General features: G+C 35.7%; 1 protein-coding gene across 4 annotated transcripts in view; it reads right to left on the minus strand.

The window, feature by feature from the left end:
• DISP1 (dispatched RND transporter family member 1) overlaps positions 1-25902 on the minus strand; it is a 213308-nt gene that overhangs the window by 112075 nt on the left and 75331 nt on the right. Inside the window, exon 1 of one of the 4 annotated variants that reach the window (XM_017869972.1) lies at positions 11491-11541. The exons of the other annotated variants lie outside the window; for them this stretch is intronic. The gene's annotated coding sequence lies outside the window, so the exon portion shown is untranslated. Of the gene's footprint in view, positions 1-11490; positions 11542-25902 lie in introns of those variants that run through there. 4 annotated transcript variants of the gene reach the window in all.

Raw genomic sequence — 25902 nt, forward strand, 5'->3', positions numbered from 1 at the left:
CAGCTGATGTGCCTAGCTGTGCACAGTGGCCAGACCTCACGCTCACTAGCCCACACAGCCCTCACCGCTCCGGCCTGGCTTGCCTTTGGCAGGTGTGGGATCCGGGCCAGTAGCATGAGCCAAGCACAGCCTGCCAGGTCGAGTGGGCGGACAGGCAAGAGCAATGCTCAGGAAGAGGCTCCGCCAGCTACAGAGGTTTCCAGCTGGCAAGTAACACCCCAAGGATCCTGTGACAATAATGAGTGACAGTAATTATTCTATACAGTGAATAATTTTTCCGTGATAGGGTTATTATCCATTTAGTAGAAAACCACTAAAGTTTTAGTAGTTTTCTGTAACACAAAAGATTTAATAATAAAGGCATGGTTTATAATTATCAACCAATATATTGTAGTATTGTGATAAGATAGATATTTTCATAACATAAAAATGATCTCTACCTGATATAGAAATCTAATAATAGAAAACATCAAGTGAAGTAAACATTAACACATGTCAAATAGAAATTATTTAAAATTTATGGATATCACAAATATTTGATATTTAAAAGCCACCAATTTTAATAAAATTAAAACACATAAAACATTAATTGCCTTATTTGAGACTTGACTTTGGTTTCATGACAAACATTCCAGACACAGAAAACTTTCTTTCGTGTTGCATAGATGGTGGTGTGATCACCAAGCTGGACATTCAAACACATTTTGCTTCATTTAAGCTCATTTTCTTCTTTAACAATGAAAATATTTTGTATGCTTGCCCTGATTTTGGTTTTGTCATTAAAATGAATACTGCTTTGCTAATCCAGATTACAGATGTTTCTGATTTCACATCAGAGTGTTCCACAGCCACACTGTGATCATCTCTTGCATTTATTCTGTCAAAATTATTTACGAATAATTGTAGTCTGTAGCAGATACCAAACACTGGGAGCCCTCAGCAAACATTATTAGGTATAGTATTCAAGTAATGTAACATTCAGATCTCCTAGCAATGTTAATAGCACTACAAAAAATCACATGTCCAAATGACCAATTTAAGATTTTGCTGTCAAAACTTATTATTTCTTGGGATACCACTCACTGGAATCATATACAAAATATACTATGTGAATAAGCTTATTAATACTTGTTATTTGCAAGAATGATTCACCATTAGCAGTAGTCAGGGCTACGAATACACACTAGTACATGGCAAAGCCACAGTAAGACGTAAAGCTTTCCATCCTGTGTTCCTCTCCAGCTTCCCAGAAATAGCCATCTTAACCTTTGACTCTCTGTGTCATGTTTCCTGCTGTTGCTGCAGACTTGGTGTCAATGAATTTAATCAGTAACCTCTGCCTTGACTGCTAAACTTGAAGGAAAATTATAATTCCCTGCCTGTTTTCCTGCTTTCCTCACCAAATTTCTCAGCATTTGGAAATCTAGAAAAACAAAATTCCTGAGAAATGCCAGGAAGCAAATCCTGAATGGGAACACTTCTCTTAGGTACCTTTACCTAAGGTATCACTCCCTCCTCTCCTCTCCCCACCCCCATTAATTTTCTTGCTCTTGGCTTTCAGTCATACATGTTCTTCCTAAACTCTGTACCATCTTCTAAAATTTGTATGTGCTTCCCTGTATCACCTTCCCTTCATTGCCAATTCTTAAGATAGTCATTTATACTTACTCCTTCTGCTTCCTCATTGGCCTTTTACTCCTCAACACACACACACACACACACACACACACACACACACACACACACACACACAAATCTTGGCTTCCACTTTCACCATTCTATAACCTGTTGTACTCACTAAGGACCTCAAACTGGCAAATGAGATCAGATCTCTCTCCAGGTCTCATCCTACTTTACCTTCATGTAGCATTTGATGCCATCTACCAGTCCCTCCTTCTCAAAACTCTCTTCTAGCTTGGTTTCCCAAGCAGTAATCCATCTATTTTTTCTTACTGCATATTGCTTTTCCTGCTTTTTTGATTTTTTGTTGTTGTTGTTCTTGGCTTTTTGTTCTGGCCCCCTCTTTAAATATGGATGTTTTTTAAGGTTCTAGGTCCCGGCCCTCATCTAAAGGCATTCTTCCTGAGTAATTTTAGCTAACTTTTGACCAATAACATAGTTAACTTCCAAATCCTTATTTCCGGCTTCAACCTTTCCCTTGATTTCAGGTAGAAATTTCTGTCTTTCTACCCAAAAATGGTGAAAATACTTTCATCACAGCTATAGGTAGGAAATTATCTTTGATTATTCTTTCCTTCACATCATGTTCAGCTGGTCATTAGGCCCCATCTATCTATTCTACCTTTAAAATGTCTCTGGAATTGTGTCACTTCACTCTTCCTCTCAGTTTCTATGCTTCAGGTACACTTCGTTTCTTAAATGAGCCATGCTTTTCCAACGCAATACCTTCACACACGCTGTTCTCTATTCCTGAAGTCATCCCCTCTTCTCTTCATCTAGCTAACTCCTGGTATTATGGGTTGGATTACGTCCACCTCAAATTCATATATTGAACTTTTAACCCTCAGTACCTCAGAACGTGACCTTATTTGGAAATAAAAGCTGTTGTAGAGATAATTTGTTAAAATGAGTTCATACTGGAGTAGGGTGGGTCCCTACTGCAGTATGACTGATGTCCTTATAAAAAGAGGAAATCTGGACACAGACAAGCACACGGGGGGAACACAATGTGAAGGCAGAGATCAGGCTAATGTGTCTACAAACCAAGTAACACCAAAGATTTCCAACAAATCACCAGAAAATAAGAGAGAGGCATGGAACAGATTCTCCCTCATAGCCCTCAGAAGGAACCAGCAACCCCGCCTACACATTGATCTTGGACTTCTAGCCTCCAGAACTGAGAGACAATAAATTTCTGTTGTTTAAACCACCCAGTTTGTCCTACTTGTTAGGGCAGCCCTAGAAAACTAACACCTAGTTGTAGCTCAGATTTAAACTCAAAAGTTACTTCCCCCAGGAAGTCTTCCCTGATTCCCCCAAAAGGAACTATTCCTCATCTCCCTCATTTATTAGCTCTCATAAACACTCATTGCTTTTCCTTTACAGCGTTTATCATATTTATCTATATGATTAATTATACTAAAATCATCTCCTCTACTAGTCTGTAAAGTAGATCAGCTCAGGTACTTCATTAGTTCTCCCTGTATTACTGCCTTTGAAGTACTGATCCCTATCTGAAATGATCTTAATCATTTACCTAAGCACTTACTGTATTTATTACTTATTTCTCCCTCCACAAAGCATAACCCTAAATTATAGAACAGTGTCTGGTACATAGTTGGTGCTCAACAATTATCTACCAAATGAACTAATGCATGAACTCCAACAGAAGAACCTATCAATGTTTTGCTCACTAATGATTATATATCCAGTTCTTAACATATGGAAAGCTGGTCATACAGAAAGCAATAATTATACATGTTGAATAAATGAGCCTACTTAATAATGACAAGTATTTCATTACAAGGAAGCTTATCACTTTAAAAAATCACTTGTAAATATTAACAGTTTAGGGATGATAACCTTCCATATGCTAAAGTAAATCTTTTTTTTTGTTTTTTTTTTTTTTTTTTAGAGGAGTCTTGCTCTGTCACCCTGGCTGGGGTGCAGTGGCATGATCTCGGCTCACTGCAAGCTCCGCCTCCCAGGATCACGCCATTCTCCTGCCTCAGCCTCCCGAGTAGCTGGGACTACAGGTGCCCGCCACCACTCCCGGCTAGTTTTTTGTATTTTTAGTAGAGACGGGGTTTCACTGTGGTCTCGATCTCCTGACCTTGTGATCTGCCCACCTCGGCCTCCCAAAGTGCTGGGATTACAGGCGTGAGCCACCGCACCTGGCCAGTAAATCTTTTTTAGCTACATCAATTTACTTCTACTTTCCAGTTAGTATTTAATATTTAGAAACATATGCCAACAAAACAGCTTGAAAGGCACAGCTCTAGGCTATGACTGATTTCAAAATCATTTAAATTCATAGAATAAAAATACAAAACTTCACTACTTCCTTAAGGTTTCTGCTCTGAAACAACAAAATGGAAAATACAAGTTTAAAAGAAGTTTTCAAGATAATGAAATCAGAAATTGTCTTCATTTTGTATTATATATTACTACAGTAATGCTGACAACATTAAGTAATTTTAGGAGATATTTTGCCCATTATCTCATGTCTCTTAACCTAACAGGCATTTCCTGTTTCTATGTTTTGTGTAGTCTTTGCCCAAGGCATATATAGTTCATGTAGTTATAATAAAATGTGGCTCTGTGAAAAAAAAAAATAGTTGCATGGGGAAAATGATAAACCAAACCAAAGAAAAATTTACATTTGGAAGAAACACTGTATCACAGAAGCCAAAAGATATTATCCCAAGTGCTACTGTTTGCATTCTCTCACCTTTAATCAGAAAATCTCTTGAAAGAGTTCCCTTTAAATAGGGGTGTTAAGGAATTGAGGAAAAGCACTTACTGGAGGAAAACAGAATCACCTATCATCAATCAGTTCAGCAGACAAGGTATACAAGGTAACTAGATACCAAACAAAACCCTGGCTTTCAAAGGATTAAACATCAATTTATTTAATACTAGCCTGCTTAGATTTTGAGGGGTTTTTCTTCTGTTCTTAACATAAAACTTCTTGACCTCAAAAGAATCCAATACCTTTTCCCAAAATATGCCATGTATTGTAATAAAAAATATAAAATATACTCTACCCAAATTATAAAGTATATTTTTAAAGAGTTGGAATCTTAAGGGAAAAAAAATTTATCTTAAATGTTTCAAAGTAACATTCCCAACACACACAAAAAAATGATAAATGTTTGAGGTGATGGATATTCCAAGTACTCGGATTGATCACTGTACACCAGATGTATAGAAACATCACTATGTATTGTACATATCCATGGATATGTACAATTATTATTTGTCCATTTAAAAAAGTTTTTGAAGGGAGAGAAAAAAGTAAGCAACTAAATAAACTAAGAAATCTCTTCGGAGACATTCAAATATACACACACACACGTGCTCACGCACACACACACACACACACAAATGACATAACCAGTCACTCAAGATAAAGTTGTCACTAAAATAACAAAAAGAAACCTTGCATTTGTTCTATAAAAGGTAATATTGTTGATATTTAAGAAGATGTAGTTACTCTCTCAGTATGTGGGAGAAAATACGAATTTTCTAAATACTTTCTGGTTTGCCTTTTATCTTCAATGTGCAACAGAATACATTCTGATAAACACACTATATAACTCAAAATTTAGTACAGCCTCTCCCATTACTTTGGGCTTTCTAATTTCACAATTTTTATACTACCCCACCCTCAGCATTCCCTTGCTCCAGAAAAAAATTTACTTAAAGTAAAACTTTTTACTCTTTTCACCCAATAAAAATACCAAAGAAAATTTTACTTTAAAAAAAAATTTTCCTTAAGATTGGTTTCTTCAATTTATGTAATAGCTTTAAATTTTTAACTTTTTAAAAGACGGTTTGTTCAATATATATAATGTATGTACAGATTTGCTCTGTCTCATTCACATGCATGCAGTAAGTAGCCAGCCTATATTTCATATGTGATACTCATTATGATTGGCTAGTATATCTAAATTTAAAAACTACTAGCGAGTCTTTCTTTCCATTACACACTGATCACTTAGAAGTGAACCCAGGAAACTCAAGTAGGACTGTATTGTGATATTTCAGGTAATTTTATGAAGCTAAACTATCTCGTAGAAATGTTCTTAAATGAAACAACTAGTATGAAATGCAACCTGCTCCTAAACGGTCAGGCAGATCAATTTTGAAAATCCACCCAAAATTGTGAACTGAAACTTCTACAGTCAACATTTCAGGGATTTGAAGCCAAGAACCCAAAGGGTCCCAACCTGAACCCAGATTTAATATCAGTGGCTGAAATAATGAAATTATAATGGTTCAGCAGTGCCACTTCTCTGCTATTGTGACCTCTATACCCTGTTCCAATTGGTCAAATTAGGACAAAAGATCTATTTCCATTCTCAAAGACATCAACATTTTGAACATAAAAATATTAAAACAAAACAATGTGACATTTATAAATTACCCAATTCAGGAAACTATTATGCTTAAAACTAACAAATATTTTGAACTATGAATTTAAGAGTAATGAAGAAGAAAATACTGACAAGTTTCTTTAATCTCAACTGCCTGAAAAATGCCCAGATATTCTGGCTACAAGCAGAACAGCCAATCAGAAGGATGACAAGCAGGCAGGAAAATAAGGGCTTGTACTTCAGGTATTCAAACAAGTATTTTAAAAATGTGCCTGCCTTAACAAGCAACATTTTGAAGTGTAAGAGGGTAACACACACCAGCTTTCAGTTTCCAATTTCCCATTAATCTGACATTGAGAAAGAAACCTGATAACTTGGTATCTCTGAAACTGAACCTTCAGCTTCTGTGATTATTTTTCTCCCACTCAAAATCTTTTTTAGCTGGTTTAAAAAAATGTCTCAATCACATACTCTGTGTTTATGTAAAGTTGTGCATTTATCTATAAACAAACCCAGAAATGACTGCAGTTAAACATGCCAGTGCCCAAAAAATTCTGAGAGATGCAATACATCAAACTAGAAATTCCTATAAGGAATCATTTTGAGCAACTAATCGTCTGCCTCTAGGTAAACCAGATTAATTCCAAATGATCTCTCTCAAAACTCTTAAGTAAATATGATGTTTCAGATCACTTATAGCTACTTTCAACTCTTTTCTGGCAAAGGATTTTTGTTTCTAGGCTTTCTAGGTCAAATCATTGGCCCTATGTAAGCAAAGATTGCCTTGAATCACTCTTCTTCAAAGGAAATACAACATAAATGGTCTCTCAAAACAGTTCTGACATCAAAGTACAATCTGGCTTCCTATACCTTCAGAATTGACAGGGTTAGTCTATGCAAGTTAAGGAACTTCAAAGAGCTGGCACCTAGCCAGCCACATTTGTGCTCAGTTGTCTTCTTCTATACCAAGTTAATCCTCCTTAAGGAAGAATGTAGGTATTATTACCAGAGAGATCTAAACTTTATCTTCATAGAGTCAGTGGAGCTTTATCTGAAAATAAGTTTGGCTGGCTTTTGCAGTGTGATTTTTAAGCACATAGTAGATGCTCAATAAACATTTCATGACTACATGAATGTCTGAACCTGACAGCATATGAAACAAGTGCAAACTAACAGGTGTGGTAGCTACTCCTATCATTGGTATTATTGCCTAATAAACCTCAAAGCATTGCTTCTCTTGCTGTCTCTACCATTCTCTCAACACTCACTGTTCAGATTTTCTATAGCCTACCTCTCTTTGCCATCAGCATCAGAAAAATGTAGAAGTATAAAAGGAATTTGTGTATAAGCTCCATTATCTGAGTTGGAAAGGTGTCGCTGAAAGGTCTTTTCCATCATCCCCTTGTCTCCCCATCTCCTTCCAAGTTGCCCTATGAAGTAGTTTTCAAACTTATTCACACTGCAAAGCACCAGAAAATCATGACGCTTTTATATTTAATTCTGTCATACAAATTAGGAATAATCTCAGTAGGAGAAAATACTACTCCATGTGTATGTGAGCGTCTGTGCGTGTGTGTATGTATATATATATTTTTTTTTTCTAAAAAAAAAAAAACTGAAGGTAACCAAGGGCCTGTGTATCACAACAAAAGACAATCTTATAATTGTATAGGATCATTTCAAGGTCTTCTATCAATCACAATACAATTTAATTGTTTGTCTTGTTATTGATGTTTACTAACAGAAAGTAACAACAGATATGTACAATTTATAAAAGAAAAACTAAAATTGAGCAAGTTCTATCCATCTAATTTATTTTTCAGTCCACTTGGAAAAGACTACCTTTATTAGAATTAGCAGAGACACAGCCAAGGCAGCTTGTGGGATACCACAGTGTCACAGATGCTTAATTTGACAATCACAGCTATGACATAATCAGGAAGAGTAAAAGAGAGGGGTAGCTGCACCCCAAACACAGCCCCTAAGTATACTCCTGCCAAACATCTGTGGAGAAGCATTTTGGAGGCCATAGACAGCTATGGCAAACCTTTTTTCCTTAGTTTAGGAAGAAACTCTCCTAGACACCCCAGAAACCCTTTCAGGGGATGTAAAGGTAAAAAAATATTTTCATAACAATATAAAGTCATTATGTGCCTTTTTTCACTCTCATTCTCTCACAAGCATTCACTGGGATTTTCCAGAGGCTACATTATGTATGATACTACAACAGATTGAATGTAAAAGCAAATAAGAAAATCCAGCTGTCTTCTATTAAGTCAGATATTAAAGAGATTTGCAAACAATGTAAAACAATACACCATTCTAAACTTTTTTATTTTGGAAAATAGTAATTTTTCAAATGTTCTTTACATTAATGTACAATAGGTTTACTGTATTTTTAAGAATTGATGAATATGCTTTTTTAAAATTCTGTTTTGGCCAGGTGCAATGGCACACACTGTAATTCTAGCACTTTGGAAGGCTGAGGCAGGCAGACTGCTTAAGCTCAGGAGTTTGAGACCAGCATGGGCAACATGGGAAAATCCCATCTCTACCAAAAATTCAAAAAATTAGCCTGGCATGGTGGCATGTGCCTGTAGTCTCAATTACTTGGGAGGCGGAGGTGGGAGGATCACTTGAGCCCGGGAGGCGGAGGGTGCAGTGAGCTCTCATTGTGCCACTACACTCCAGTCTGGGTGACAGAGCGAAACCCTGCCTCAAAAAAAAAAAAAAAGAAAAGAAAAAATTATATTTTAATTTCTACTATTATAAATATTGATATATATATAACTCACAAACAAAAGCTCTTTGAGGCCCTCAATCAACTTTAAGAGTATGTGTAAACAGTTCTTTCTAGAGACAAAAATGTTTGAGAACCACTGGCGTAGGAAGTCTGAAATTACTATAAGACTGAGAGGACAATACTAGGAAAGCCACATAGATGTGGCTTAGATCAGACTTCTAGATGTGGGCCTAGAGTGACACCTAAGCAGCCCACATTTCCACCGTGCCTGGGTGAGTTAATCACTTATACTTAGAGCAACATCACTATAATAATTTTTTAAAATATATTTTAAAGACCAGACCTTTCATTAATTGGGACTAGATCAATTTACCTAATGTAATACACTAATTAATCACTTAAAACTTGAGCTCCCTTATATTCTGTTGTTGAGAGGAAGTGGGGATCTTTTGTTGTCATAGACAACTAATCCCAAATGAAGGGCCTCCAATTCGAGCTAGATCACAAAGCTTCTAAATACCAGATATCCTGGACAATACCCTGAAAACACATTTTACTTAATCCACGTGCAAAACTATCAACATCTGCCCTCAACCCTTTTCCAAAAGAAAATCATCATTTCTATGCTACATAGTAGTAGAATCTAAACTTTTGTTTTCTTCCCTTCATGAGCAAAATATTCATGAGCACACATCCCCAATATAGGTTATACAAAGTATTTCAGTATCAAGAAATTACATAAATTCAAATATGCACACAAATTAGAAACTTCAAAAGGCTAGATGGGTGAAGCAAAAAATATTTTAAAATATTCTAATTTATTAAAGTTTCCAAAACTTTCAATAAAACATGATGTTAATTAATTGTATATTAACATAGTGAGAGCAATGTTATTACATGTTTTCCTTTTCTTTTCTTTGTTTTTTGAGACAGGGTCTTACTCTGTTGTCCAGGCTGGAGTGCAGTGGTGCGATCAGAGCTCACTGCAGCCACGACCTCCCTGGCTCACGTGATCCTCCCATCTCAGCCCCACAAGGGGCAGGGACTACACAGGCACACGCCAACATACCCAGCTAATTTTTGTATTTTCTTTAAAGATGAGTTTTTGCCATGTTGCCTACGCTGATCTCAAACTCCTTGGCTCAAGTGATCCTCCCCCCTCAGCCTCCCCAACTGCTGGGATTACAGGCGTGAGCCACTGCTCTTGGTCTTCTTTTTAAATCTTGATTTAACCCTTAATGATGACATGGTTTGCAAGTTTGACTCTAATTTCAGTTAATTTAGGTACTTAGTTTTAGTGGTTGTCACGGTGGAAAAAAAAAAAAATCTCACAAATAACATATAGGTCCAAAACAGAAGCAGCACATCTTTAGCTGCATTGCTAAGTCATGAGGTTTGTCTTCACGTGCTAAGTGTTAATTTAAAATGTTTCATCTGCTATTAGTGGTGACTTCAATAGTGCTTCAAGGTACAATATGCACACTGAGTGAAATTAATCATTAATAATGAGCACATATTTCATAACCGGTAGAACTGGGATTGAAAGGCAGAAAGTATGATTTCAAAGTCAGTGCAGTAAACACCCTGAATACTCAAAGTGTGGTCCACAACCACTGTGCCTGCTGGGAGTGTTATGAATGCAGATTCTCAGTTCCCTTTCCAGGATCTACTGACCCCAAATCCTCTTTTTCATAAAATTCCCAGATGACTCACATGTACATTAAAATTGAAAAGCACCATTCTAGGACATTTATATACAGGCTTCCCTCTGTATCTGTGGGTTCCAAAGCCATGTATTCAACCAACTCAGATCAAAAATAATTGAAAAAAAATTTTGTCTGTACTGAATGTGTACAGACTTTTTTCTTGTCATTATTCCCCAAACAATACAGTATAACAACTATTTACATAGCATTTATATTACACTGGGTATTATAAGTAATCAAGAGATTATTTAAAGTATGTAGAAGGATATGTATAGGTTATATACAAATACTATGCCTTACTAGGGCCTTGAGCATCTGCAGACTTTAATATCCCAGAGAGGTCCTGAAACCAATGCCACACAGATAGTTAGGGATGACTGTATATATTGGATATATGAATCACCTGAGTGTCTGGTACGTAAGAATACTAAACGCATGTTTACAGGCATACACTAGAAAATTCTATTTCAAATGGTCTGAGATCTAAACACTTCTAAAAGCCAAAAATGACTTATATTTGAGAAAATCAGAGACATACATTTCTTTCCCTAGATTTTTATCAAAATAGTTCACTAGAGAGATACAGTCTGTACTGGTTAAGCTTTCTACAGAAAAGCTTTAAAAAAATATGATTTTTTTATAATGTTAGCCTTTTATGTTGCATTTCAATGTAAGAAATGGTCACTGTATTTTCTACAAAACTGCTAGGTGCCCCCCAAAATGTGAACTATTTAAAGGCACGAACTATGTCTTAGTTATTTTGAATCATTAGGAAAGAGTACAGTGCCTCAGTACATAGTAGCAATGCAATTAATATTTGCTAAATTAGTATATGAAAGAATACAGCTATCACTTTAGCTCTCGCTTTGTGCAGGCATTGTGATAGACATTTCATATATATTTTCTCTCGCCCCCACAACAATCCCTAGAGGTAGGAATCAGAAGCTCAGAGAGGGAAAGTAGCTTACCCAACATTACATACCTGATAAGAGGCTGAATTTAAATTCAGGGCTGCATGACTCCAAAGCCCATGGGTAGTTCTCAGTGTTCTGAAAACAGGTGAAATGTCAGAATCATCTGGAAAGCTTTTAAAAAAGAGCTTTCCACTTTTCTGAGTACAATTTTTTTGTACTGCTCTGACTCTTAACACTGTGATGTTTCACATGATCACAAAATAAACAAAGAAGTAAAATCAGGATGAACCCAAAGCTGAATACAAACAATAACAAATGATCCCAACTGTATTAAAAGTGAATAACCCAGCCATACTGAAGAGGGGGGATAAGGAAATAACTAACCCTAATTAACTTTAGATAACAATCTTTGATGATACTATAACATGAAAGAAAAAAACACCTGTACACAAGTATTATCTTCTAGTTAGTAAACTTATTTCTCACAGGGATACAGGCTAGCAATTTTGAAATTGTATGTACACACACACACACACAAAACAAATATATATGTACATATGGACATGTTAGCACATATACGTATATTTCCTCTCTCTGCCCTTTCAAAGGACCTAGAAGCAATGACACCAAGGAGCAGGAAGCACATCTAGCACTCAGACTTGGTTTCTAAATACCATTCTTCAATAAAAGAAATCAGGAGCCCAGGCAACATATCAAGACCCTGCCTCTACCAAAAATTAGGAAATTAGCTAAGTATTGTGGTATGCAGCTGTAGTGCATACCACAACACTTGGGGAGGCTGAGGCAGGAGGATCACTTGAGCCCAGGAGGTAGAGGCTGCAATGAGCTGTGATTGCAACACTGCACTCTAGCCTGGGTGACAGAGCGAGATCTTGTCTCAAAAAAAAAAGAAAAAGAAAAAAAGAAAAGAAATCAGGGCTCCTTGGAGCTCTAGGGTGGGTGCAGGGAAAATATAAAATGAGCCTGGAATATCTCGTGGTACTTCAAAGTACGGAAGTGCTCAAAAACATGTGGAACAGACACAAAAGCCAATTCAAAGGAACTTCCAATGGCCAAAGATGGAACAATTTAAGCAAAAATATAAATTAATAATCGTATTGGATTATAACCCATGGAATGAAATAAATATTCATGAGGCCATACTTACATAAATAAATGAGGAAGAAGAAATGGTTCTCCCTTACAGTAGCTTTCCAATTACTGAATGTAGAAGAAATGTAGAAATTTAAAAGTCATCATTAGACAGGCTGGGCGCGGTGGCTCACACCTGTAATCCTAGCATTTTGGGAGGCCGAGGCGGGCGGATCACCAGGTCAGGATATCGAGACCATCCTGGCTAACATAGTGAAATCCCGTCTCTACTAAAAGTACAAAAACAAAATTAGCCGGGCATGGTGGCAGGCGCCTGTAGTCCCAGCTACTCGGGAGGCTGAGGCAGGAGAATGTCGTGAACCCGGGAGGCGGAGCTTGCAGCGAGCAGAGATCGCACCACTGCACTCCAGCCTGGGCAACAGAGCAAGACTCCGTCTCACAAAAAAAATTAAAAATAAATAAATAAAAAATTAAAAGTTATCATTAGACAAATACCATAGTAATAATTGTAGGCAAGAACCATCAATGGATGCTAAAATCAGTGAGCAAAAGATACTCATTAATCATGAAGGGAAAAATAGTAACTTTACAGAGTAAAAACGGGGCAGACACCTTAACCAAGTGGCCAACATTAACATCACCAATAAGGCATATGGACACCATATACCCCCGATATGATGCGTTAAGACTTATACAGCATCCCTTCTGTAGGATGCATAGCCAAAACTGCATAGCCTCCATCTAAAACATAAGCTATACCCAAGCTGAGGAACATTTTATAAAAGAAACCTAAAAAGTGCTCTTCAAAATTGCCAGGGTCATGAAAGATAAAGCCAGACTGGAGAACTATCACACACTAACAGAGACTGAAGAGACTAAGGAGACACTAACAGACACTGAAGAGACTAAGGAGACACAACAATTTAGTACAGTGTGGGATCCAGGATTGGATGTGGACCAGAGAAAGGATATAAGTGAAAAAACAGGCAAAATTTAAATTAATAGAAGTATTATAATAATGCTAGTTTCCTTGTTTTAATAATTGTGCTCTATGGTTATATAAGATACTAACATGAAGAAAAGCTGAGAACCCAGGAACTCTATGTAAGTTTTCTGAAAGTTTAAAATTATTTCAAAATAAAAGTTAAAAAAAAAAAAAAAAAGAGTTCCTGGGCCAGGTGAAGGGATAAGAATTTCAAGGCAGAGAGCCCAAGTGATTCAAATTCAGTCATCTGGCAGGAGTTTGGGAACCTTATTCAGCAGCAGTGGTTAAAGAGAATAACAGATCCAAACAGTAATTATCTACTGAGAGTCAATTATAGGACAGGCACTCTATTAGGCTACCAAGATGAATAAGAAAAGATGAGTCCTGGTCTTCAAAGAGCTGTCAGTCCAGTAGCTTTCCTTACAATCAGAGCCCCTCTCACCTTATAAAATGTAAATGGAATGCCTTCTATTTTCGCACAGGTAGGTGTATTTTGCATTTTGTCTACTTGCGAGCAAACATAGTATACTGTCAGTTTTCCTTGTTTTAAGTACAGAATTGTAACACTACACAGTGTACACCTCCAGAGTCTAGTATATATTTTAACAGACCTTTTTGCAAGCACACTTACCACCATGTGTATAATTAACAAACCTGTGTATGCTTATGCCTGTGCAACTCTTTCTTAAAATTATTGAACAGCTTGTCTCTAAACAACGTATAACCTTTATTTGTTTATTTATTTATTATTATTTTGAGACAGAGTCTCACTCTGTCGCCAGGTTGGAGTGCAGTGACGCAATCTCGGCTTGCTGCAACCTCCGCCTCCCACGTACAAGCAATTCTTCTGCCTCAGCCTCCCAAGTAGCTGGGACTACAGGTGTGTGCCACTACGCCCAGCTAATTTTTGTATTTTTAGTAGAAATGGGGTTTTGCCATGTTGGAAAGGCTGGTCTCGTACTCCTGACCTTGTGATCAGCCCACCTTGGCCTCCCAAAGTGCTGGAATTACAGGCGTGAGCCACCGTGCTCAGCCATTTTTATTTTGAAAAATGTGGAAATTGAAAAAAATAATGTTTCTTTTAAAACTTTGTATATATGTACATCGTTGGTGGTGGTGGTGGTACTGTTACTTCTTCTAAATTTTTTTTTTAGGATTAATTTTTATGCCTGGAATTACTGGGTTACTAGGTTTAACATGTTAAAATGTTAGACATGAACATTTGTACAATACTTAAATTGTATTACCAAATTGCCCTCTAAATCCTACACCCAGACTAACTAGGCCTTAACATATTTAAATACAAAAAATGTTAGTTAAAAACACATGAAATTATTTTCCTACCTTATTTGAACTGGCATTTCTTTTATGACTAGTACTATCTCATAAGTTTCTTCACTATATGGAAATTATGTATATTCTAAAGGTTGATCTAATCATAATTTACACATAACAGATCTCAAGATCCTCTCTGAAAATTTCTTTTGCAAAATTTCTTTTTTAGCTTCTCTAATACTTTTTAATATTTTTTCAGTGTATATTAATTTAAAAGCATTTATACAAATACACTCTGCAGATATTTAATATAATCTTAATTGTCATCAACATTTATTTCCAGTAAGTTTAGCCTGTCACAGAAGATAAAGAATTTATATAACTCCATCATTAAATGCTTTCTTTGTTCTGTCAAATTCCATGTAAAACCAAGTCAGAAAAATGGGAAATAACCTAAAAGTAAAACATATCATAAAGGAAAATTTAAAACTGGAACAAAGGAAGCATACAGAGAATATTTTCTTATTCATTCATAAAGTTACAAAGAGAAAATGTCCCTTTAAATTAACCTGCAAATTTGCAATATTTCTAGACAAAAATACTTTTAAATCTAACACAGAGAAGAATTCACCAAACTTTAATTTCCTTCTCCTTCTGCCATTGTATTAGAGTTCCTCTAAATATTTGCCATTCCCAGATTACTAAAATAGAATGAGAAACCACTCCTTTGTAGTGCAGATGGCTGGAATAACCCTCTAGTAGTGAAGAAAAATTCTCACGCCTTCAAGAAGGAATTAAATTGAGAGGATGAATGATAAAAAATGAGATAAAATCATTGAAAAATAAAATGATTGTTCTTTGTAGTGTACAATTATTTTATTCTTGATTATCTCACAACATGAATACACATGGTAAACAGTTCATAATGAAATAAATTAAGAAAACCTAAAACATCTCCAGGTCTATTTCATATTGAAATTAGGTAATTTCTTGTATGTTCGTGGCGTATTGCTTTAAAGCTTTGTCAAAGTTCCAAATCTACAGAAAAGAAAGTATCTGCTATTTTTCTAAATTTTAATTGTTAAAATCCATACTCCACTTCAGAATTTCCCTTTTGCTGGTCCAGTCTTGTTAACTGCCTTTTTAAATGTTTCGATTCAATGCAATGGTATTAAGTTATGTGTACATGTCAAATACACAAACGCACACAGACATACACATAAATATACATGAAGGTACTTAGCAACTGTTGTGGCCCATTCTTTTTAGTATAAGAATATCTTTATGTCCTTTCCAAATTTAGAATTAAAGATTGTCAAGGCAATATTTTCCTTTAAACCAGAATTAAAGGCAAAAATGACCCGTAAAAACCTTCAAGCAACTGAAACAACTGAAAATATTATGTTACTAATTTTACAATCTCAAACTCTACCTGATGCCAGTAGGCCCTTGCCAATGAATCCACTATAAAGCTGCAAGCATGGCTCTTATCTCATAATGTAAAGAGAACTGAAGGAAGAAAAAACAAAAACACCCCATCTGAACATCTTGTTATTAATACTTCCTTAAAATCCATTAATGTCAGCAACTAAAGCGCTACTTTATCAACAATTCTAGGCCAGCCATGCTGGCTCACGCCTGTAATCCCAGCAGTTTGGGAGACCGAAGCGGGTGAATCACCTGAGGTCAGGGTTTCGAGACCAGCCTGACCAACATGGAGAAACCTTGTCTCTACTAAAAATACAAAATTAGCCAGGCGTGGTGGCACATGCCTGTAATCCCAGTTACTCAGGAGGCTGAGGCAGGAGAATCGCTTGAACCTGGGAGGCAGAGGTTGCAGTCAGCGCAGATGGAGCCACTGCATTCCCGCCTGGGCAACAAGAGCGAAACTGTCTCAAAAAAAAAAAAAAAAAAGAAAGAAAAAAGAAAAAAAAACTCTAAAAGATACTGACAAATTCTGCTTTAGAGATATATAGTAGGCCTATCAAAGTCAAGCAAGTTAAAATTAATTTTCCTATATATAACACTTTTCTAAAACTCTTCCAGACCTTTGTTTTTTTTGGAGACAAGGTCTTGTTCTGTTGCTCAGCCTGGAGTACAGTGGTGCAATCACAGGTCACTGCAGCCATGAACCCCTGAGCTCAGGTGATCCTCCTGCCTCAGGGACCAGAGTAGCTAGGACCAGAGGTGCACACCACCACACCCAGCTAATATTTATATTTTTTATAGAGACAAGGTTTTTTCATGTTGCCCAGGCTGGTCTTGAACCCCTAGCCTCAAGTAATCCTCCCGCCTCAGCCTCCCAAAGCACTAGAATTACAGGCATGAGTCACCATGTCTGTCCCAGAAATTTTATTTTAAGATGACTAACCACCAAGTTACACGTCGTCTTCTCTCTCCACACAGGAAATCAACACTTTCCACCAGAACCATCTTTATTCTTAGGTGATTCATTCAAAAAGGAAAATGTTGCCCACTCTTTGAAAGACCTAAATTTTTACCTATGATAAACAGCTTTCCGTGAATAGAAATCTGCAAAGGCCTGTGCAGGCTGTACTCCGTAGCATTGAAAGGTCATTGTAGAAGGGATTTGATTTTATTTTTATTTCATTATTTTATTTTTTGAGAGGTGGTCTCAATATGTCACCCAGGCTGGAGTTTAGCGGTGTGATCATAGCTCTAGAAGTAATTTTACGTAACATTCACATACTTTCTGATTACAAAAGTAGTACATGCAAACTGAAGAAAAATTAGACCACACAGAAAAGCACGATCTTAATGCCCAAAATACCCTCTTAACATATTGATGTATATATTTCCAGACTTTTTTATATGCCCATGTCTGTTTCTCTTTGTAAAATATAACTGAGGTTGTACATCCTGCTTTTTCTCCACTAATATCATAACAATCACTTTCTCAAGTTAATTTAATCTCCATAAATGTAAATTGTAATGGGTACAGATCTCATAATTTATTCAAACATTCTCCCCACGAGTAAACATTTTGATTGCTTCTGATTTTGTTATTATAAAAGGTATTTCAGTCATGAATTATCATGAATGGTAATACCTTTGATGCAAGACTTTTTTTTTTTGCATACTTGTTATTTCCTCAAAAGTCGTCAAAGTGGAGTTTTCATACATATTGTAAAGTTTTTTTCTTTAACATTATGCTCCTCTATATTCCACAGGCAATTTTCAACAATTTTTCAACAACATAGTGTTAAAATGTATTTTGTTAATCTTAACAACAGTATTTTATTTTAAACTTACATTTCTTTGATTACTAGAGAAATTAAATTCTTTTTAATGTAGTAACATAAGTCTTGTTGAGTGAATTGGCTTTTTGCCCATCAAGACTTTGGTCTTTTCTTGTCAATCCGTGTTTTAACAATTTATATTTACATATGTTAACTTTATCTTTCTTAACCCAACTACAGTATTACTAACTTGCCTTACATCTTTTTTATTTATGTTTTGTCTTAAAAATGACAAAGATTAAAAGATATTCTTCATAACCTACAGAAATGTACACAATCACATTTTATTCAAATGGAAAATTCTATGATATATGAATATTCTTTATATAATTTCCAAAATATCTTTGCCATCCTTCATGACATCACATAACATCACATGAAGTTACTGAAAAAATGAACAGGACATATTTCATTCATTTCCTCATTACCACCTCCTTCCTTCACACCGCAGTACTCCTCATTTTTAACAGCCAATGCTAAACATTCCCAAGAGTCATAAATAGGTATACCATGTTCTTTAGCTTTAAAGAACTCAATATATTTTGTGTGGCAAAGGAAATGGAAAAGTAAAAATATTTCACACACAGAGCTAAGCCAGGTGTCTCATTGCCAGAGAATGGTCTGTCACTTAAGATATTAAATAACCTTGTTTTCAAAACAAACGTTACACTAACAAGCACAATTTAAAAACTAATAGTCTTCAAAAGTCCTAAGAGGGCCAATTTCAGTATAAGGTAAAACTGTTAAAGCCCCTAACATATAGGACAGACTGTCTAACTGCTCAAAAGAAGAAACGAAGAACCAGACAAAGAACCAAGCTGCCAAATAAAGAAACATTAATTAAAATGCTTCCTTTATTTATACCTCCAAAAGCAAGTATTTACACTTAATCTCCTTACACATAAAATTGCGACTGCTAGAGAGCAGACCTCGGGTTTCCTGAAATTAATTTTTAAGATTACAGAAGCTCCCTTAAAGATCTTTTTAAGAATTAAAAGGACTATTTGAAGGTGCTGCTCTCAAAAGTATACTTGCAAAACCTAGACATGTCATATTTCTACAATACTTTAGGTTTGCAAAAATGTTTTATACATAAAGTGTTGTAGTTGATTGTTATTGCCTATCTTTCACATAGGCACCTATACTGAGAATATTTTATGATTCACCTTAAAGCTAATCCCTGAGCAGACCTCCTTCCTGGAGATCTTATCATATACAGAACATGGGGCCTTGGAGATAGTAAACCCTCAACAAGTATTTAATTCATCAATATACAAAAAACACTTAAAACATTAACATATTAAGCACTTCAGTTGGGGGGTATACTGTTAAAAAAGGAATTTAACAGTATTCTAAATAGATTCCATTATGTACAACCAATATTACTAAGTTCACCTTCGTTCACCATTTTAGGCTTTAACTTTGTGTATAACCATATAAACTTAGAATCTGTACCACAACAGGATCTCATATTTTTAAAAGAATCATTAGGGTGAACAGTTATTGGCAAAAAAGAATCAATGGGTGACCAGTACTCCAGTGGATATGGTTTCTGCATCTTCACTCTCATCTTCTTTTGAAAAGCTACCAGTACTAGCTCTGATTGCTCTGCAGTAGTTCACCAGATCATTTTCAAGGACTCCATAACAATACCTCATTGTTTAAAGCTGTTTTCAAACAGTCCTTGAAGCACTGCTTCTGTTCTCACTGATATCAGGGAACTTTAGCTTACTATAATAGTCAGTGGCTTCCAATGGTTCTTTCCATATACCCCAAATTACCCAATGGAGACTACAGAGTTCTGTAGGATCTGACTCGTACCACTTCTCCAGCCTTATCTGGCACCACCACTCTCCCACTGGAACTCGCTGCTCCATTTCAGTGGCCTCACTTCAGCTTCTACTGGCTGTGCTCCTTCCTACATCTCAGGGCTGTTCCCTTGGGTTGGACCATCCTGCCCTCCCTTCTTCACCGAGTTCCTGCTCTTTTCCTTAAAAAACCAGTCTCAAGGCTTTTCTCAAGGAGCATTCAAGACTTCCCAACCAACATGAACTTCCCTATTAGAGGGATTCACAGCACTTGCCCTTCAAGACACTGATAATACATAAAATTTACATTTATTTAGGTGATTAGTTGATCATCTGTCTGCCCTGCTAGACTCTAAAGTTATATACAGGCAGGACAATGCCCATGTTGCTCACATTTTATTCCCAGTGCTTGGCACTTCTGGATCCTAAACACTACAAAAGGCTGATATAGTTTGGCTCTGTGTCCCCACCCAAATCTCATCTTGACTTGTACTCCCATAATTCCCAAGTATGTGGGAGGAACCCTGTGGGAGATAATTGAATCATGTGGGCATTTTCCTACATACTGTTCTTGTGATAGCGAATAAGTCTCATGAGATCTGATGGTTTTATAAAGAGGAGTTCTCCTGCACAATCTCTCTCTCTTTGCCTGCCGCCACGCATGTAAGAGTGACTTGCCCCTCTTTGCCTTCCGCCACGATTGTGAGGCCTCCCCAGCCATGCAGAACTGTAAATCCACTAAACCTCTTTTTCTTCCCACTCTCGGGTGTATCTTTATCAGCAGTGTGAAAACAGACTAACACAAAGGCATTTTGGATAACCTATTTATTCCTCACAAGAAACTGGGATAAAGACATTGTCATCCCCATTTTATAGATGAGGTAATAAGCTCAGAGAGGTAAAGCAGCTCTCCCAAAGCCAGAATCAGGAAGAAGCAGAGACAGAACAAATTCATGCCCCTCTGACTCCAGAAGCCTGGTTCTTTCTCTCTCTTTGCTGTTTTCACAACATGTTCATTTACTCATCTTAATTTGCGTGCAATATTTCAAACATAAGATAAAGAGACTAATATGAATACCCATGTATTCTCCTTTCAGATTTATAAAATCTTAACATTTTGTCTCATTTGTTTTTTTTTTTTTCTTTTTAAATAAAACATTACAAGTACAATGGATCTCCCCAAGGAATGTTCTGGAATCCTATTCCCTTTCTTTCTTCTAAAGAGGTTATCATTATCCCAAATTTGTAGTTTTCATCCTATGAATGTCTTACACTATTACTACCTGTGTATACATAAACAATGCATGTATTCTTTTGCATGTCTTCCAACTTTATACAAATAGTATCAGATGATATCTATAGTTCTGCAACTCTTTTGCTCAATGCTGTTTTTGAGATTTATGTTCATACACAGCTCTACTTTGTTCTTCTGAACTGCCCAATTTTATTCCACAGTATAAAGACATTAAAATTTCTTTACCTCTTCTTATTTGATGGGCATTCAGGTAGTCTTGATATTTTACAATTATAGACAGTGCTGCAGTGAACCTCTTTGTCTCCTTGTACATATGTAGGAATGACTCCTCTGTATTTCACTAAGAAGCGAAATTTCTGGGAAGAAGGGTATGTGAGTAGAAAATGCAAAACTGCTCACCAAAGTGTTGCTACTCTGCTTCATTTATATTTATCTTTATTGAAGATTTAAGAGATATCACAGTATATACTCCAGAAGCTGCATCTCACTCTTCTTTTCCTCCACCATGACTGACCACAGCCATACCTCACCACACACAATTAATGTTTATGAAATAAAATGAATATCCAAATCAGGGAAGTAAGACTAGCAGTTAAAAATGTATTAAACATTTGTCTGTGGCAGATGTCCTAATAATTTTAAATAAATAATACCTTTTAAGCCTCATGACAAGAGGCAGATACTGTTATTACCCGCATTTTGTCCTCTGATAGATCAAGTTTCCCTCAGCAATTCTCCTTTTCAGAATTTCCCTGTCTGTTTGTACATTTTTTTTTTTTTTCAGGAAAACTTTAGAATCAGGTACATATCTTAAATACAATAGTGGCAAGAGACAAAACTCATTTAATGTTAATTCATAACAGGCATCTGATGCTATTTTCTTCTTCTATTCTTTTCTTTTCTTTTTTTTTTTTTTTTTTTTTTTTTTTTTTTTTTTTTTTTTTTTTGAGATGTGGTTTCTCTCTTGTTGCCTAGTCCGCAATGCAATGGCATAATCTTGGCTCACTGCAACCTCCACCTCCTGGGTTCAAGCAATTCTCCTGCCTCAGCCTCCAAAGTAGCTGGGATTACAGGTATGCGCCACCACACCTGGCTAATTTTTTTTTTTTTGTATTTAGTAGAGACAGGGTTTCACCACGTTGGACAGGCTGGTCTCGAACTCCTGACCTCACGATTCGCCCACCTCAGCCTCCCAAAGTGCTGGGATTACAGGCATGAGCCACTGCACCTGGCCCTTCTGATGCTATTTTCTATCCAAAATTCTCTTTGTCCCTTTCAGAAGTCAAGAGAGGCTCTGGTTCCCTACATATAAAAGGAGGGAAAAAAAGCCAAAATAAGAGTTACAATAATTTGTAGTATATTTTATAGTTTAATGTCTTTAATACATTTACAAAAAAAAATACAAGTGTATATAAAAACTGAATTGGGGATATTTAAAAATTTTTGTTTTATTATTTTTCTGAGACAGAGTCTTACTCTGTTACCCAGGCTGGAGTAGAGTGGCGCGGTTTGGGCTCACTGCAACCTCCGCCTCCTGGGTTCAAGCGATTCTCCTGCCTTAGCCTCCCAAGTAGCTGGGATTACAGGCAAAAATCTAAATTTAAGGCACATCATGAATTTAAGGCCCAAGCTAAATGACTCACCTACCCCATCCTGTTATAAGCCCCAAATTCTCTCTCATTTTCTATCCTCTACTCATCTCCTTCCCCAAATTGGTAAACTAATGGTTTACCAATTCGTTTACAATGGTAAACTAATGGTTTCCTTTGACCTAATAATTATCTAATTTTCACTAAGAGTTGTAATAATAGTAGGTATTAAGAGGTGGTAAGAATTATTCATGAATTCTTTAACAGTCTCATTTAAAAGTTAGAAAATATTAAGAAAATAAAATCCCTCTATTTTTCTTTATAATTATCTTATCATCTACAATTGATTTTGTTCTTTGGTAGCCTGCATCAACTAATCCTTAAAGTTATCATCGGCTTTTAGATCAGATGCTTATGGTTTCTCCAAACTTTGCTAGCTCCTCAGAGTGAAAGAATTCCCATGTTAAAATGTAGTGCTTGAATCAAGTCTTGGTTACAAACTAAAGATATTAATTTGGTGGTGTCATAATGAAAAAAAATAGAAACTTATAACAAGAGCAGCTGATTATAACACACACATAAATTGAGAAAAGGGCTAGTATTTTGTTTTCTCCATTCCAAAGACACTCAAATTGTTACTGGTATTTTTCTCACAGGTTTTTAAATGACTGCTATTTAAATTTTATATAAAGAACAACTTTGTTAGTGCTATGTGAAACCTATGACTAACAGGCTTCTAGTAAATATTTACATCCAAAAATATTTTTCTTTTATTAGTACCTGTGATCTAAAACAAACAAATAGCCTCTTAAGACCATAGACATCCCTAATGTTGGAAAATTACAGGAGCATTTACACTTATTTGGGGTTATTGAAGGCTCAAGAGCCTTAAAACTTCACAAAATGCAGGAGTTTATTTTTTCCTCTTTTAAATAAAAATTATAATTACACTAAGCAATTCATTTCTTGGCAAAAGGAAGGTTTGTCTTAACTAAATCAAAGCCATTATGAGAATTTCTTAACTTTGTTTTTGCATGGATACAATATTCATCTTTAACTGAATATATTAACTTTAATTAGCTTGCTGCTAAACATGATATAGTTGCAAAATCTATATATGAATCTTTTAAAAGATTTCTAAAATAAAATAAATGAAATCTTGAACATTATGTGAATCAAGAATATAGGCAATTGAAACTTTTGATCTTAGGGAAAGCACCTCTAAACATTAGCTTCAATATGTTCCTTTCTGCACATATGTTATTATTGAAGAATTTCAGTATATTAGAAACACCAGAGTAGAGTCAATTCACAGCCAGATCATCTGTATTTTTCTTCTATGGGAAGCTCTACTAACTGACATCACTGTTGTAAGTTCATTTTAAAAGTCATAAATACAAAAGCTATAAATTGATTTATTAGATTATTAGATATAACAAAATAGATGCTTCATGTAACAAATTAAATAATACAACAATAAATGAAGAAAAAGAAATAATTCCTCTCCCAAATTCTTCAATGATATAATGAATAATTCCTCTCCCAAACACTTTATGATATAATGAATGTTATTAGCCTGGTTATTTCTCCAGGCTCACTCAAATATATACAAATATATCTATAATATATCTATAAATATATACATATATAATCATATATACACACATATATATACACATAAGAGTTTTGTTTCTTTTTTATGGGATAACACATATTACTCTGCAACTTGCCTTTTTCACTTCTGTCATCGCTATGCCTTCAATCAGTAAATACAGAGCTACTTGAATATTTTTTTTTATTTTTAAGAGATGTTGAGGGTCTCACTATGTTGCCCAGGCTGGACTCAAACTCCTGGGCTCAAACAATTCTCCTGTCTCAGCCTCCCAAGTAGCTGGGACTATAGTCAAACACTACCATGCCTGACTAATCTAGTCTTCTCTTAATACCTGCAAAAAATTACACAGTATAGACATAACATAATTTAGTATCCTCCTAATCATTCGCCCTCCTCTTGATAGAGGTTCAGACCCTTTCCATGTGTTTGCTCCAAACCTGACACTATTAAAATTCCCCTTTTTCTTTAAAACTTCCTCTCACTAACTCCCTCTGCAACAACCAATTGGCCTAAGCATTAGGAAGTAGAGAAAAGCTTAGTTTAACCAATTTTATATTTAAGGCTGCCCCTCAAAGCCCTAAATTTTAATATATATCATTGCCTATATAAATCTACACCAAGACATTGACATATAAGGCAGTTAGAAGTCAATTATTTACAACAAAGATACACCTGACAGAGAACCATAAAACCCAGGCTCTATTTCTAGCTTTGACACTAACTATTGATGTGACATCGACAAGTTACTTAACTGGAGGTCCATTTCCTCCTCTAAACAATAAATTGCTTGAACTAGATACTCCCTAAAGTCCCTCCACACTGAAGTCAATAATATACTGTTTAACAAATGCAGACTTTATGACAGCCCAGAGAGGGGAGTTTACTAAAAGAACCTTTGTAAAACCTTGCACAAAGGGTTTCCTAACAAATTAACCACGTGAACAATATTAAAAGAAAAAATATTTTAACAACTCAAGAAAGCAAGCCACTTAAGTACCTCCACAAGAACATTATAATTACCTATGTACAGACAAAGAATATGCTAATCACAACTATAATGGTCAATTCATTGAAGCAGCATGTCTAAAATTTCATTTTATACATGTTTGGCTTAGTTCCAATTATTACATATCTTGAAAATAATAAAAGATTTCTTTTAAAATGTAGCAAATGTTCAATGACCATCAAGAGTAAGTTGGGCTCTGCTTCTGCCTAAGCCATTCAGTCTTTAGATTAAGTTTCTTCATCTCTAAAATTAAGAAGTAAACCAAAAGCTTCTAAGATTCATTGATTCATTCAATAGACCTTTACCAAGCATTTAAAATGCGCCAGTTGCACATAATAGATGCTTTCTACTAGGGATACAATTGTGAAAAAGAAATATGAACACCACCCTAGGCATTGCTAGGATGGTATAATTCTAAACCATTCTGCACTTCAGATGGTTTTCTAATCTAAACTGGTCCTCTTCTTCATTGGATTGAATTTAAATTTTACTATGCATCTTTTAAAAGATTCATGTATTTTTTTTTGCAAATATTCTGCTGCATTCTTTTTTTTTTTTTTTTTTTTTTTTTTTT

This window comes from Rhinopithecus bieti, unplaced genomic scaffold (assembly GCF_001698545.2).
Source record: "Rhinopithecus bieti isolate Rb0 unplaced genomic scaffold, ASM169854v2 scaffold_1673, whole genome shotgun sequence".
NCBI lineage: Eukaryota > Metazoa > Chordata > Mammalia > Primates > Cercopithecidae > Rhinopithecus > Rhinopithecus bieti.